This window comes from Nycticebus coucang, chromosome 10 (assembly GCF_027406575.1).
Source record: "Nycticebus coucang isolate mNycCou1 chromosome 10, mNycCou1.pri, whole genome shotgun sequence".
Classification (NCBI taxonomy): Eukaryota; Metazoa; Chordata; class Mammalia; order Primates; family Lorisidae; genus Nycticebus; species Nycticebus coucang.
Genome location: NC_069789.1, coordinates 74,892,132 through 74,901,404, shown reverse-complemented (window position 1 = coordinate 74,901,404; position 9,273 = coordinate 74,892,132). Strand labels below are relative to the sequence as shown.

Below are 9,273 nucleotides of genomic sequence, written 5' to 3'. Positions count from 1 at the left end.
TTTATAACCTCTCTCTGGACACAGCCCATGTCTGTTGACTACTCAATGTGACATCAACAAGGCCCAGGTTTCTTGTCTAAATGTGGGACGTCTTTGTGGAACCATTGCTGCTCCATAGCTCCCCACAGAAACTGCATCACAATTCAGTTTCCTCCTGTGCCTGGTTTTGCTTCCCCGATTTAATCACAGCTTTTTTTTGGGGGGGGGGGATTTTCCTCTTAATTTTTATTTTGATGTTTGGAACTCCTGATGCAACATTCTAGAGCAGGGTGCTTGGGACCTGCTATGCCCAAGGGACTGATAAAAGAAAAAGCTCTATTTATTCTTTGTGATTTGATGCACAGATGAAAAACTTAACACACAATAACAGAAGTTGGTCATTAATAAATCACATCCTAGTCTTTCAGTGTTTCCATGAGCAGACATCTTCAGTTTTCTAGCTCTTGTAGTTTTAACACTGCAACATCAATGATGCATTATGTCCAACTTAGTTAAAAAGACCGTCAAATTCCTTTTCTCTTAGTTGATCTATTTTTCACTGTCTCTTGGTCCCAAGTTTATTTGAAGGATTACCTTACCGCCTCAGTGTCCTCTGCTATTGCTCATTGGGGTGCTCTCGTTTGTCCCCGTGTTTTGTGGGCTGGTTGGGAGAGGGCGCTTGGGAATGGTGTGCCACTGTGGGGAGGTTGTGAGTCACTGACATGCCTCCAGGGATGATCCCTTCCATGGCTGCAGGCAGTCCTCCTGGAGCCACGCCCACGAGACCTGGTGGGTATCTGTATGTGGCACCATTGAGCTCGGGATGAATTGCTCGTTCGTCTATTACTGACCAAGGTGCTGACGTGACGAAGAATTCCTTGTTCACACAGTTTCGTAAGCTTTCTGGGATGCAACCTGTGATTGCCCTGCCGATCTCTGTGGTAGCAGCTTCCCTCATCTCCAGTGAGGCCTGCTCACTGTACCAGGCCGTGTGGGGAGTACAGATGAGGTTTGGTGCATCCTTCAGTGGACCCTGAGCAAAGCTAAAGGGCTCCGATTCGTGCACGTCCAGGGCCGCCCCTCGTATCCTGCCCTCCGTGAAGGCCTGGGCTAAGGCTTTGTCATCCACCAGGCCGCCACGGGCCTCATTCACGAGGCATGCTCCTTGCCTCATCTGCTTTATAATAAAGTCATTGATGAGGTGGTGGTTATGTTCATTCAGATTGCAGTGCAAGGAGACGCAGTCGCTCTGATACAGCAAGTCCTGCAGGGTGTAGACCCTCTGCAGGTCCAGGGACCGCTATCCCATCCGGCAAGTAGGGGTCATAGAATATGGCGCTGAATCCAAAGGCCTTGGCTCAAACAGCAACCGCCGGCCCCATGCGACCAAAGCCGATGAGGCCCAGCGTTTCCCGCGGATGCATGCTGCTTCCGAGGCCAAATCTCGCATCTGCTCCTCGCTCTGTACCCGCGCGCTCCCGCAGCGCCTGGTATAGCCTTTCTCCGGTACAGGTTGAGAACGTGGCAGATGGTGGAATCGGCCATCTCTTCCACTGCTGCGGACAGGATGTTGCACACAGCGATCCCGAGCTGGCCGGCAGCCTTGATGTCCACGTTGTCGTAGCCACTGCCTATCCGCACCATCACTCACAGGGCCTTGAACTTCTCCAGGTCCTCCCTGGTGAGGGTGATGGTGTGGTACATCATGGCGCCCACGGCCTCGTTTAACACCTTCTCGTGGATCTCCTGAGTGGACTGGGCGTCACAGAAGGCCACGGCGGCCAGGTCCTTCAGGATCCGCATCTCCACTGTGCAGTCGCCACCAGGGGCAGGGGTGCAGGGGGCGGTTCATGATCTGGGGGCGGACACCTTCGCAAATTCTGTCCAAGCACTGTCTCTTGACTCTGTGCTTATCCACAAGGGCCATTCTTCGTGGAACTTCGCAACTCTCAGATTCAAATGGCAAAGCTGTCCTCTAAGAACTTAGGGGAACTCGCAGGAGTCTGCGTGCTTCACGCCACTATGAACCCGACATAAAGCTCTCCACAAGCTCTATAGTTCACACGGTGGGCTGTCGGTCTTTTTAAGGAAATATAGCTTCATTGGTTCAAAACCATTTAAGGTGATGAAACCCTCGTCCGAGGCGACGGGCGTCCTCGGCGAAAGGCACCCACCCTGGAGGTGGCAGCCGCGGCTCCTGCCCCTCCCGCCCCACCCGGTGGCGGTGGCGGTGGCTGCGGCTGTGCGGGCCCCCCCTCAGCGCGGCAGGGCTCCCAGTTCGGTCCCTCGCTCCACGAGCCTCCACTAGCTCCTCCGGGCCGCTTCGGAGCTCTAATCACAGCTTTTGGTACCTTGAGTGTACTTCAGTAAACTTGCTGTCTACAATTTTCCATTTTAGGGAGGTGCCAGAAAACTTGGCCTAAGATAAGATCATATAAAATATCTTCAATCACATGTTATTTTACTTATGAATACATGCTACTTAACTGTTATGGGTTGTATTTATTTGAATTTGCACTGTTCTATTAAATCTTTTTACTATACCAAGTAAAGATTCTTAGGAACAAGTTAAACTATGTCTTATTTCTCCAATACATTTTCCAAAATTTAGGCCAGGTGAGGTGGCTCACACCTGTAATCTCAGTGCTTTGGGAGACCGATGCAGGAGAATCATTCAAGGTCAAGAGTTCAAGACCTGCCTGGGCAACATAACAAGACCTCATCTCTATAAAAAGTAAAAAAAAAAAAAAATATATTAGCCAGGCATGGTGGCACTGGTGGCCCTGACCTACAGTCCTACTTACTCAGGAGGTTGAGCTTAGGGGTTCAAGTTTACAGAGAGGTATGATCATGCCACTGCAGCTCAGATTGGGTGACAGAGCAAGACTCTGTAAAAAAATTTTTCCCCAGTGCTTTCCTTATTATTATGATAAAACAAACAAAAAGAAACAGAGTTACATTAATATCTGACACATCTCCCTTTTCAAGATTTCAAGATTTTATTTTTTTGGAAAATTTTGTACCACTAGAAATTATGGTTTAAAAATTAATAGCTATACATTTTTAGCATTAAATGTAAAGTTCTTAATTATTTTGAGTTAACAAATTGTCTTCAACATTTTTCATTAGATTAAACACATGCATAAATGCAGATACAACAATTTTTTTCCTCATTTTATTGCCTCTCCAGAGACTTGAAACAGTGACCTCACTAATTTTGCTGAACTCAATCTTCTGAGAAGTGAAATACATAAATATAATTTCAGGATTTGAAAATTTCAGTGTCTTGACTTTTTTTAACAATTAAATCATCAGGAGTACAGTAACAGTAAAGGCCTCCACTGTGTTAGCCACAGTAGAAAAAAGGACCGATGTGTAGCTCGGCAGTAGTTTGCATCATGGGAAAAGGCAAGGAGATGAATCCAGCCTTAAAAATGCATGATTCTGGGTGATGGAGCATCAGCAGTGAGTGTAGCATCATCTGGCAATACTGTAGGGATCTTAGGTCATCTAGCCAGAAGGTCTGAGCACACCTGCCACAGCTCTTAAGGAGTTCGTGCCCTTCCGTGAGTGTGGCATTCTTTTGGGTAGGCGCATATCATGAGCATATAGGTAAAAAGAATGTGTAATCACAAAATATATTTTGAAACTATATGTCTGCTATTTATTTTTAGACTTATTGTGGAAAATATTAGATAAATTTCTCATATTATTCATTCAAGGATAAAGTCACTTGGAAAAAATTAAAAAAATGCAACTGTTTCAATTTTATCTGCATTTGGGTCCATTTTAGAATGATTGCATATATCATAATAGTTGAGAGGGTAACCGTTTAAGAATTTACATTCATGATTTATGTTTGCCAAAAGATGGTGCTCATGTATCTGTTAAGACTTAGCAGATACAAAGAAGAGAAACCACATTCTTGCAATGAATCTGAAGGTCTGAAATCCCAAGGCTGCGGAATCAGGCAATATGCTTGTATTTACCATACTGATTTGAAATGTAAACAATTTAATTTAAAGGCTAGCCTCCTAAAAATGTATTATTGAACAACAGCCTCTCACAAGAGTTAAAATACCACATTAAAAACCCTTATTAAAGAAACGCAGGATTCAACAATTTCACTGTTTTCCATTCTAACAATAAAGCTGGGATGAAAGCATGAAAATGACACAAAAGGACATAGTAAAATAATGAAACAAAGGCATATTTTACATACTAGTTTGACACTCAGAATTTCATTATTTTGCTACGTGATCATGAAGACTGGGCTTTCCGTGCAGGTAAGAAATGTGAAATTTAGCATCTCCACTAACAATTGTTGAACATCTACTATATACCTGGCACTGTGGTAGGTATGTTACCTTCAGGGTTTTACGTCATCCTCATTACACTTTTCAGGAAGTAGCTATTTCTCTTATAAAACTCATCTTAGAGAGGCAAAAATGAAGCTAGTTTGGAGGTTCCAAAAACCTGGAGCCAATAATTGAACATAAGCTATCTAACTTTAAAGCTCATAGTCTTAACCACTATGCTACGTAAGTTCTGTTAAGCATTTTGTTCAAAATTTGAATCTTAAGTTTATAGAATATATTATTTAAATTTTCCCATATCATTGTTTCTCTTGCTTGTAGTTAATTGCTTTTCATGAAGTCATTTGAAAGTGGTAGCATATGTTCTGGAGTCCTACGTCTTTGAACAGAATTCCAATAATGTCACCCGCTAGTAGTGTCATCGTAGACAAGTTTCTTTATCTAAAAAATAATAGTGCTTATAATGCAAGCAAGAGTGCTTACCTTAAGGACTATTGTGAGAAATAGAAATAATACACATATAATGTTTATATCTAGTAAGCACTAGGTACATTTGAATAATTATTTTTAAAAATCAATCAAAATGTGATTCTATTTTACAAGAAAATATCTAAAATGTCAGTCAGAAAACAAAGTCCCAGGCAGAAAAATCACAAAGCAAATCATTTTTCTTTGAGTAAAATTAGAATATCTATTTCTGTAAGGGGGTTCAACTCTAAAAAGTCATTAACTATATAGCTTCAGAATTATCCATATAAAGATTTTTAAGTTGCAGAATAATTTTTACTAAGAGATTCATAAGATTCTAAAGTTTTTGAAGTTGTAATTTGTCTTAATGCATTTATAATGTGATACAATTGACATGTTTTGTAAAGTAATTACATAAAGTGAGCTGGAAGTTAAAGTGATTATTCCAAATTATCAAATCCTAATACTTTCATTACCAAATCAAGGTTATATGAAACTTTATGGAATTAATCCTTCCATAAGGATTTCTTTTACCCAAAAGGTTCTAGAGTAGTTAATTTCACAGGGAAAGGCCTGTGATAAATCATATCTGAATCAACGTTTTGCTGAATCTAAATAATTATCTCGGATGTAATGAACGTATAGTATAGTTGTTAAGAGTTACACAGACAATTAAGATATTCAGGTTTGTGTATGTATTTTGTATTTTGACTAATGTTAGATTTACTTTAAGACCTCACATATATATTCTCAAATACCTAAAATAGCTATTTCCATTGATATTTGTTTTACTATAATTCTCTGATATAATTTAAAAATTTGAAAGTTCCCCATGCCATAGCACGATGTATGTTTAAAAAATTCTCAGTCCCTTGGTGAATTTACTTTAGCACATCATCCTCTGCATTTTATTACATAGATTAGTCTTTAAAAATGGAGAACAGCTGGCCTTCGACTGCTCTGTAACATCCTCCCCCATTCTTCTGCAGGGTAAGTAACCCCAATTCCCTTAGCCTCTCATCCTAAATCCTGTTTGCTAGCATTTAAATCACTCTGCTGATCAACCTGGCCCTCTTCAAATGTATTCACCTCGCTGTTATGCTAAGTAGTCATAACTCATTAACCAGTTTTCAATCAGTAATAAAGCAGCTGTCACTCACAGTGTTCCCTGCTGTGTAGGAAATGGCCCAGCAAAACAGCCACTCACACATACAAATGGAGTGGTATCTAACTGCTCTTTGGATCCACATATTTGTTTATATTCTTATATGTCAACTTAATTATTTATGTAACATGTGCTATGTGCCAAGTCTATTTCATTTTTAAATCTTTTATTGGTATCTACAATGCTCATTGTCTGGAACTAGTAATACAGAGATGTACAATACAGAACCATCTTCCTGGTGCTAATATCCTAGAATGGGAGTCATATAATAAAGGAAAAGAAATAAGCTATAATTATTATTAAAAATAAAATATTAACAGTACTAAAAAAATTACTTAAAAAATAAAAGAAAGTTGAGGTGCAGGGCATGCAACAATAAATTAGTCAGTGGTGGTTATAGCTTCTCTTCAGGTGATTAAACATCTTACCAGCTATTCCAGATGCATTATCACATTTAATCATCACAAAAATTGTACAAAGCAGGTACTAGTACTGTCCCACTTTCTTAATGCTAAGTCGGAGGCTCAAAGACTTTAGGAAACTCTCTAACATCATCCAATGACAAAGTAGCCAAATCAGGTCTTTATATATACATATGACTTTTTATGACGCTAGAGTCTACATATATATATGACCCTTTGTGACTCTAGGGACTGATTTCTTATCCCTATATGATTAATTAGGAGTAAGGTCAAGTTCAGGTATGTAGCTGCCCCCAGTCAAATAATCTCGTATTCTGAAAAAGGTTAATAATTTTTCTGTTTTGTCAAATTGATGTTCTAAAGATACCAGTTTAACATTTATTTTGGGAGAGGCAGGTTAAATGCTGTTAGGATAAGAGTAGGAGAGGAAAATATTGGGTTTTTCTATAATTCTTAGAAGCAGTACTAAATAAATCAAAAGCTTTGTCCTCCTAGGATAAAACCCACTCTTCCCAGAAGAATATTTTGTGACTACTTTTTATTAGTCAAGAGTTTCCTTGGAGGTGTTGGCCCATAACCCAACTCCAAATAACTTTACAAAATATTTCCTCCAACATGCTTAGCATACTTTTTGTTTGTTTGTTTGGGAAGTATATCAACTCAATATAATTCTTTGAATTGAGATAGAACTTCACTCTGTCTCCTGGGCTAGCGCTCATCAGCCTAGCTCACAGCAACCTCAAACTCTTGGGTTCAAGCCTGCTCCTGCCTCAGCCTTCCAAGTAGCTGGGACTATAGGTGCCCACTACAACACCCAGTTAATTTTTCTACTTTTAGTAGTGATGGGGTCTCGTTCTTGCTCAGGTTGGTCTCAAACTCCTAAACTCAAGGGATCCTTTCTCCTCATCTTCTCATAGTGCTGCAATTACAGGCATGAGCACCACACTCAGCTTAATTCATTGATTGTTAATAGTATCAGTTGATATGGGCAATTTGACTGGATGTGATTCCCCTTAGCCCAGTTTAGCCCTGCTGCTCCAAAAATCAGTGTTGAGTTGCACCAGGTGTCTGAGTTGCCCCAAGTCCTAGTCATATGTGCACTAATAATGACATTCTCCACAAGTAAGGGGTCTGTCTTAAATTATGACTATAAACTAACCAGAGTGTTTGTCATAAGCCTTATATAAAGAAATGGTATTAAATATAAAATTTTAGAAAACATTTACAAAATAGTCCCTAGGGGTTGGCCACCTCTTTGTAAAATTTTGTAATGGATATTTTGTAAATTAAGGTACATTGAGCTACAATTTCTCATTTCCCCTACGTAGGGTGACTTTGTGACTTTAGGGGAGACTTTCAGGGCACCCTGCACATTCGAGGGGACCAATTTAAGATAATTTTTTCCATTGGTCATTGATGATTTTTATTTAAATCATTGAAAATTGTAGGATTAACTCCAAGGCCAGGATGTACTTTAATACCCTCTTCTTGGTTCCCCATCACAAGTCACTGATTTCCCTCACCTTTCACTTTTAATCTTGTCAGTTAATCAGGTAATCATCTTTAGAAGGAACTTCCCTTCTTTTCTTTCTCTCTCTCTCTCTCTCTTTTTTTTTGGCAGTTTTGGCTAAGGCCAGGTTTGAACCTGCCACCTCCAGTATATGGGGCCGGCACCTTACTCCTTGAGCCACAGGCGCCACCCAGAACTTTTCTTCTTGAGCCATTGCTTCCACAGGCTTCACTGTCCTGTCCACTCTCATTTCTTCCCCTGTGGCTCCTCCCCAAACATGCTTTCCTGCCCACTCTACAGCAGAGGAGCTTCAGGGGCAAGAAAAGGGATGCCTTTCAGTGAAAACTCCTCCCACTCTGTTCCTTGTCCTGCTTCTATTCCCATTGGTGATGATGCCCCTCTTTGGACACCTTGCATTCATAAATTGGGCTTGGCTTATTCATGATTAGTGATCCTCTTCTGGCTAAGTTTATGATATTCTGCTCTTTCCATAGAGGACAGAGTCAGGTTCATTATGTTGAAATAATGTTTGCTGCTTAAAACTTCTCACATAGAACCTTGAGCTCTTCAGGGGAAAGATAATGTATAAATCAAATAAAGGATGAATACATAAATAATAAAAGGCTGGTCAATGCTAAGAATAGAGAGAAGTTTTTTTTTCTTTTGCTATTGTGCAAGAGGCACTATAAATTACAATTTTTCAAAAGTGTGGCAGTCTTATTAAAAGAAGGAGGATTATCAGATATTTTCTTTCTCTCCTGAGGATAAAAAGAAAAGAACTGAAGAAAACTGAGTTTAATGTGTAGCAGAAGAAATCTGGGTTAGATATGGTTTGTTTCTATAGGGCTATTACAGTTAAGTAGATTTGGTCAGTATTCCAGCAACAGTAAAAAATGGGCCGATGAACAAATGGACATGAAAATAATGCTAATTCTGATCTCCACAAGCTGATCTCCCTGGCGTGGGATCATTCTTCACGTCCTTGGTGACTCTGTGGATGAGGCAGAGACAACTATATTGACTTGAGAGTTTCATTTCTGACTCATGAGACAAGGTAGCATTGTGCTACAGGATTGGCTTGGGACTCAGAAGAAAACAACAGTGTTATCCAAACCCAGATTAACTTTATGATCTTGGACAACATATTTGGCCTTTCAGATCTCAGTTTTCTCAGCTAAAGTTGGGAATGATCTCTCCTAACTATTAGGATTATTAAGCCATTTAAAAGAGACTATCAGTCAATTGCATGGCATAGCAGTTAACACATATCAAGTCTCCATAACTGGGACAAATATGCAAAAGACTATCTTTAATAAACAAGTCCTAAAACAGTATACTCATAGTCAGTCTGTAAAATCTATGAGCCAGGGCACTGTAGACATGACTACATGTCTCGATAGCACTGACATTATA

The 9,273-nt window shown here is 40.0% G+C and overlaps 1 pseudogene; it reads right to left on the bottom strand.

Annotated features, from left to right (window-relative positions):
• Positions 1-595: 595 nt before the first annotated feature.
• LOC128597063 (C-terminal-binding protein 2-like) lies at positions 596-1,906 on the bottom strand (annotated as a pseudogene).
• Between the last annotated feature and the right edge of the window lie 7,367 nt (positions 1,907-9,273).